The sequence below is a fragment of the Cupressus sempervirens genome, chromosome 10 (assembly GCF_028749045.1).
Source record: "Cupressus sempervirens isolate cs-2001-9-10 chromosome 10, ASM2874904v1, whole genome shotgun sequence".
Lineage (NCBI taxonomy): Eukaryota > Viridiplantae > Streptophyta > Pinopsida > Cupressales > Cupressaceae > Cupressus > Cupressus sempervirens.
The window spans coordinates 627,893,151-627,901,156 of record NC_143127.1 but is presented as its reverse complement, the minus strand read 5'-3'; the positions used below and the strand labels follow the sequence as shown (position 1 = coordinate 627,901,156).

The window sequence follows — 8,006 nt, the reverse complement described above, 5'->3', positions numbered from 1 at the left end:
AGAAGTTCATATGATGCAACATCCAGTTGCATGATAGAAAGACATACTTTAATTTGTGTAATGTATTGAAATAAATTCTCTTTCCTATTTATCTCCTAAGAAAACATATTGAGCATTAGAAATATGGAAATCATAAATAAGATTAAGGCTATTGTAAACCTGACTAAACAAATTTTCATACAGAGCCATGAGACCACTTTTCCCAACAACAACACATGGTTTTCCATCAAGTTCCACCTATGGTTTTTGGAGATCTACAAAACTATTCAATATTGTAGCCATCAATGTCAATATAATAGAGTATTATCAAGTCATGGATAACAAGGATGCCAACACAACCACATTAAATATGAATAAATGTATTATACAGGAAAGCAAAGCATATTGAACAAGGTCAACCATGCATTCCAACACACTTTCAAAAATTTGTCCAAACATGTAAGAAGAGTTAATACACTATTGATCAAAACTTTGTTTCAACTAAGTAAATACACTTTGATCTCTATCACAAATAGTATCACTCTCTCTTGATAATTTATCTAATCTTATTTGAATAAAAGAACCAAGATTTGGTTTTAAATTCTATGCACTATCTTTTTGAGGTGATTGTAGAGAATTATAAACAAATACCTTTGTAGGACATTTCTCCCCTCTTTCCTTAGTGATGTGTTGAACATCCAATAGAAACTTGCCACATTGTTCATAGAGATTAAACAAATAGTCAAGCTCATTCTTTTTTCCTCTTGCAAGTTCTCCTAGTTTAGTAGCAATAAAAATGTTTTCTCTTTTCCTATCTTTGCCATCTTCTCCAGACTCTTTTGAGCACCTTCTCCTCTTCTTTTTGCAAGCTTTGATTTTCTGATCACTACAATAGTTGTTATTATTAGGTAGTGTCATTAGCCCACTCACTACAGTAATCAAATGACCAGTATTTTGGAGCAGTAGCACATGATCATTTCTCGTATTTAGGTTCAATAAATAGTTATTCTATGAAGGAATCATAGTGTTATCTCCATTAGGTTCTTCTACTGATAGGCCTATATCAACAACCCAACTAAGTTATCATCATATGATCTAATAGACCCTTATAATCCATATATAGTCCTTCTCTTCACCAAATATTAGAAAGAACCAATAAATCAAAGAATATATTTCATATAGAAATGATGAATCTTAGAAGCTATTGAATCTCGCCCCCTTGCCACTAATCATTGTTCATGTCACATATGTATGAAATTTAATTACTAAAGTACATTAGATTTCCACGATATATACTAGATAATTATTTTCTCTTCTTGAATAGACTATGAGATAGTTTTTAGTATCAATGTTGATCATAGTGCATGATTCATAATTAGATTTCCTTTTCTCATGATGTATAAGACATCCTTAAATATGATATGAAATGTCAATGCTAAAAACTATCACAAAACTAATCCCAAGGAGAAAATTACCATATTCAACACTATTAGAGAAGACAAGTTTTAAAACTCATTAAAGAGTTGAAGCATAAAAAATAATTTCATCTTTACAAATGATGCAACAATGGTACTTAGAATAATATGAATAATGAAATAGTTCTCAATTATCATTTTAATGGAAGAGTAATTGTAAGAAATTGTTCTACACAAAGGTATATACAATGCTACAAGTATTTACTATTTTCATGGCTTTAGAGGCTACCTACTAATATGATCTAAACTATGTGACTTTGTGAGGAGAATATCTAGAGGCAAACATGAGGAAAATGTGGACACTAGAGTAGGAAATAGTGTTCTTAGAAGAACAAACCACAACTATCATGGTCAACTATATAATTGATTAATTTCTCAAGAACATATATGTCCCCCAAAGGAAAACAAGCACAAAACAGAGTAAGAAAGCATCTATATGTGTACACAAAAACCAACTATAATGATAACTCTTCCATTCAAACATATGTGTTAATGGATGGGCACAAATGACCTTCATGAGACAGTGTTTCTAAGGAATTCTCATCACTCTCGCATTGTTTTCCATCTATGGTAGCAAAGAGTTCCATATGCTTCTTCCTCTCTGCTTCATCAAGCCTTCTCCTTTCTTCCCTAATTGCAGATTTAATGCCATATTTCTCTCCAACAAGAAGATCAAGGTTGTATAGTTTAGCCATGATCCTAACAACATCATCCAACTCTTGCTCAATTAGATTGATCAACATGTTGGCAATGAAACCCATCTCAACCATCTTGCTCAATGTTATGCATCTCAATCAATCGACTTTCCCTAAGGATGCAATGATAACCTAATGTTAACCAATCTCTGCTAGAGCTGAGAGATGGCAAAAAAATATAAATCTAATTTCTTCTAATAATAGAGGGGTTAGCAAATTTGGTGTGAAATGCTCTCTTTTTTCGATTAAGTAAAAATAGGTTTAAAAGGACCTAAAAAATTTTACATTGGAACATAATAACAAAAGATGAAAAACCTAGAAGAACTATGCATCAACACCTAAGAATAGAACTATCTAAAACAAGTAGCCAAAAAACAACCAACAAGAAAAGATAGCATAAAGAAAGCAAAAAGACAACACAAAACCATCTATAGGGTCTTCAGTAAATCTGTCGCCTGGTCTGCAAGGATGTTCATGTTATCTATAGAGGTCTTCAAATCATCCATTTCTTTAGCTTTGACAACCTCAATATTTTTTGAATTAGCCCTAGTATGCTTCCTAGGTCCATGTTCATCTTTCACATCCTTGGAGCCTTGACCTTTCCCGTGCTCAAATTTTTTTAAAAGAGTATTAATGTTGTCTACCATAGCCTTCAGAATAGAACAATTCTTATCAGCCAGTTTCTTAACTGTCTTCTCCATATTAACCATTCTATTATCCAGACCATCTATCCTTTTCTAGAAATCTTTAATCAGTTGATCCAAAGATGTGTTCATGGCTTCCAGGGGTGGAACACATTTCATAAGATTCTTAACACCTTCAACATTACCAATCACCTCAAAAAATCTATCAATATGATGTCCCGAAGTTCTCTCCCCTCTAGTAGTTATGTTGAGTTGATCAAACTCTCTCAAAATGTCTTGTATCTGCTACTTCAAACTATTGATGTCCTTCTTCATTATCCCTAGATAACCAAAGATCCCTTTTTTAAAACCCTAGTCTTCAATGTCCTTGTTATGAGTTCAATAATCATCATCCTTGCCCAAATTTTCTCTTTTATAATTAATCTTCTCATGCTCTTTAACATCAACCTTCCCTTGAGAAAGTGCATTCTTCCCTTTTCACTCCATCCTCTTAATCAGAGGTTCATGATCAGAAGGTATGTTTGAAACCTTGTTCATATTCTTCCCCTCGTTTCTAGTAACCATACCAACGATGCCACTTTTTCCATTACCCTCTTCTAGCTCCTCTTCAAAATCTATATCCATTTCAGAGTCAACCTCCTTAATCTTCCTTTTATTCCTAGATGAGCTCCCAAGATCGAGCTTTTTCCTCTTCTTAGTCTCTATCTCCACAACCTCATCCTCTATATCCTCATCAAAGCCCTCATCCTATTCACTCCCCTCAGTCTTACACTACAGAATTTTATTACTATAATAGGTTTTGTCCACTTTTTTGGATTTGAGGAGGTTCATAACTAGAACCATTAAACCCTCATGACAAGCATGGTCACTCTTAGGATCATTCAGAATAGCTAAAATTGTATTACCCAACAATTGTCTAAGGTATAAGGAAAGATTAAGCCTAACCCTATGCCTAAAATGGTTTACTAGCATAAAATGGTACCCAAATATCTTAGTAAAGAGGTCATCCAAAGTTAAGTATTCAATCACTATGAACATTACAAAACTCCAAGGATGAGTTATGGAACTAGGGCTAAAATAGGAATTACCAATTTTAACCAACCTGTTACGCTCTTTAGTCATATCCATGAATTCTTTTACTACTCGTAAATGCTCTTTTGTTGCACAGACAAGAATAGAAGTATTTGATACCATTTATTTATTGTTCCATGCATATGTTAGTGAATGTATTTCTTATGGGTTAGATTAGAAATCTAAAGACAAATGGAGCTTTTTTTCTCTTTTTGATTTAACGAACTGATAAAGTAATCAAAGAATTACTAAATTTAGAAGGGATATTTCTGTTGTGACTTCATATCATTTCATCCTACATTTTATTCATACTACAAGTTTTCATAACTGAATATTCAATTGTGTGGATTCATAAGATGTGTGAATTTTCAAAGTTGATCTCATTTCAAGAGAACCCATTGCCAAAGTTATTCATGCCTAGGTCTAACTTGCTTTACCTCTTATGTTCTCTAGTCAAGAACACACCATAGTAGGATTAGAAACAAACAAATTCTTTGAAAATCACCTACAAGAGAGTTGTACCTATAATTTCGAGGGAAATTAGTTATCAAGTAACATTACTATTGTATTCAGTTGTTCTTCAAACATTTGGGCATTTTAAGAGTTATTAAAGAAAGAACAATATGTTTAACAACATGATAGTAAAATGTTTTGTAGGCTTGGAAGTAGACTAGTTATAGAGTTTAGTAATAAGGATGTATTAACACCTTCTCCTTGCATCAAATGTCAAATTAGGTTAAAAGGTGGTTACCAAAAAAATATATATTTCTTTTACCAAAAAAATATGTCTCTTTAAGAGATTGTAACTTTACTTTCCAAGTCTTGAGTCTGCAAATTTTTGGGGTTGCCATCTCCAAGAGTGTAATACAAGACATTGTCACTAAGTTCCTTAATACAATTGATTGAAAGCAAGAATTACATTTGTAGTGCTTATTAGTTAGTTTCCTAGCTCTCACAAGCATCAGAATATTAAAATTTTGTGCTTGGAAAAAAAGGGATTTCCCAACAAAAATAAAAATATTACCAAAGTTTTCTTGTATGTATGAAGTTTGTATAGCAGTCAATACATTGTATAGACAACCTCAATCCACTAGTAGAAAATGTTTGCCAAGTTCCCTACAAAAAGGCTGGTGTAAGGATGTGTTGGACATGATTTTATTTTTTAACCAAAACATTGTGAGTTTTAAATTTAATTCTATAATGAATTCAGATTTGTATCATAGGTGGTGAATTCAATGTTATAATGAATCCTAGAGAAAAATAAAGGAGTATCACCAAAGAATCTCAATAACAATTGATTTCAATATACTATCTCAGCCCATATCCTCCCTCATTCTAGTTCAAACCACTTTGCAGTTAAACTGAATATCATTGAGGATTCATTCCCAAAATAATGTCCTTTCAAGTTTGAATTAATGTGGGTGAGGGATGAAAACCTAATGTATACAATAGAACAATATTGTAAGGAAGTCGAGGTATCAAGATCAAAATTATATTACTTGGTAACTAAGTTAAAGATGATCAAGAATAAATTACTATTTTGGTAATAGTTTTCAAGTGAAAGAAATAATAGAGTAGGAAATTGAGGAGCCTAAAAGGGTAGTGATTGATATAGGAATGGGCACGAGACTCTATCTCAAAGAAAAGAAACTATTGTTGGTTAGGAAGGAATCCTTAGTATGTTAGTTTGAGCTTCACTTGGTTTTGAGAATACTTTAATATTCTCTACTTAACAAGGCCAACCACGTGAAGGTGGAAGCTCATCTAGCCTCATGCCCCCTACCCATAACATCAATCTAAATTCTCCATTATCATCTAATTACATACTTCATTCATTCATTCATTTATTTATGAACTATAACATTCAATCAACACAATCATATAACATTCATTAATATGATATAAAATTCATTAATACACAATACTAAGCAAGACTTCATTAACACATAATAATATTCAATAACATGAAATAAAAATCAACATTAATATGCAACATTCATAGATAATTACTTAAAACAACATTCTTTTATTATCCAACAAAGTTTATCAAAGAGCATTTTTTTTAAATTATTTCTTCTTTTTGTTTTTCTTACCTCTCTTAAAAAAAAGGTTGATAGGAGCATCAATATCTTCCTCATTCTCCTCCTCTTGTGGCATATGTAATGTCAAATTATGATGCCTCCTATTTTGATGAGTAGGAGGCTGTTGTACTAAAGGGGGCTCTATTGCAAGAACAAGTAAATGGGTTAAATTGCCATACTCTTTTTCTTTTTTTAACTGTTACAAGTATTTAATTAACTAGTACAACATAACATGTATTTTCCTTACCTAACAATGCCACATCATGTACATTAACATTTTGATCCACTATCACATCAACATATTGAACACTTGGAACATGCTCCACTCCTTCAGCATGATATTCAACATGCTCTAAAATATTCAAAAAATGGTTACACGTTAAATTGCAATTGAATATGTTAAATTGTATTCATAATTGTGTAATTAATTTCTAATAGAAAATTAATACCTCCACTACTATGATGCACATCATGGCCTTCATCATGCGCAAGTTCTATGTAGGATATGAAGGCTAAAATGAAATGTTATGTGCATTGTTATGCAGTCAATTTATGTTCAAAACTAACACCAAAAAATAAATTTTTCAATTATTCAATTTGATTTACTTTTCTTTTGACCAATTTACCTGTGTCTCATTTGGTGCACCAGATTCTTGGGTATGGCTTTCAAATTCTTGGTGTAGGCATGCAACCACGATTTTATAGCCTTCCTTGAAGGAAAGGTTTTTATCTTCATCCATGAGCTCTAAGTTGAATTTTGTGCCCAATACTTTTTTCTTAATATCATTAGTTTTGCATGTATGATTTGGTTAAACAAAAAATTTTGCAACATTATATTAAAAAAAATATGAAATTCTATTGCTGCTACTTACAAGTCAAGACTCAAGATTCATATAGCCACTAGAGCCAAGTTTTTTTTGGCCAACCTTTTCTACTCTTTCTTTTGTAGCCATTGATGTGTTCTGCAGTCTATGAATAGTTTGAAACATGTTAGATTATATATTTACAAAGATCACTAATTAGTGCATGATTACATTCTACTTAATGATATCATGACCTACCTTCTTTTTCCCTCTTCTGGTTCATTTTCTTGATCACATAGCCTTTTCTCTTTTGCATCTTGTATTATTTCATTCCACTCCATCAGTGGAATCATAGGAGGATGGTCATACTTTGGGTTTGCCACGCCCTTAATATTGGTGTATATAGGGTTATGAATAGTCAACTTGTGGCTATCTTAATCCTTAATTAAGTCATGTTATCATTATTATATTATTATTTAGGTAGGTAGGTTGGCCTAGGTGTTATGTAGGGTTGTGTCTATTCAACCTAAGCATAATTAGGTATATATAGGAGGTTGTGAGTCTTATTTCAAGATCATATTGTGAAGTGTGTTCTCATTGGGGATATTTGGAGTTTTCCCCCTTGAAGTGGCCTATTACTCTCAATTATTATCAAGTACTTATATAATATTTCATATTATTTCTTCTATTGTGCAAGTTATTTCATTACAAGTGGTATCAGAGCATGATCTTGGCACCATAGAGGCACAATTTTTTCTCAACACTGGGGTGATTTTGGAAAGAGCATAACTTTCAAATTTTAGCAAATTTTTAAAGGTTTTTTGAAGATCATATCAAAGAAGCTATAGTCCAAAATTTAGAGGAATTGGAGCAAATTTGAGAAAATTATTGTAGAATTACTATTTCTAAACAATTTATTGAGATCTTCATATCTCTAACATCCTGTCGAATTGGAGTATAACATGTATTGGGTTTTTGAATACATATTAGAGGAGCCTAAATTTCAAATCTTGGATAAATTGAAGAAAAAATAAGAAAGATATTGCAAAATTAGGAAAAATTCACTCTCAAGGGAGCAAATTTGCTATAATAATAATAATAAATTGGATTTTTTCTGAGTAAGAGTATCTGGGCCCTAGTAAGTTACAATAAAAAGTAAATAAATAAATTGGAGAATCTACATTTCATTTGTGTGATTTATTTCAAAAATATTGGTTTCCATCATGACGAGGCCTTCAACAAGAGGCAAAAGGAATGC

The 8,006-nt window shown here is 31.9% G+C and overlaps 1 pseudogene; it reads right to left on the bottom strand.

The window, feature by feature from the left end:
• Positions 1 to 582: 582 nt before the first annotated feature.
• On the bottom strand, positions 583 to 3,987 carry LOC149535404 (floricaula/leafy-like protein pseudogene; annotated as a pseudogene).
• Positions 3,988 to 8,006: the final 4,019 nt, after the last annotated feature.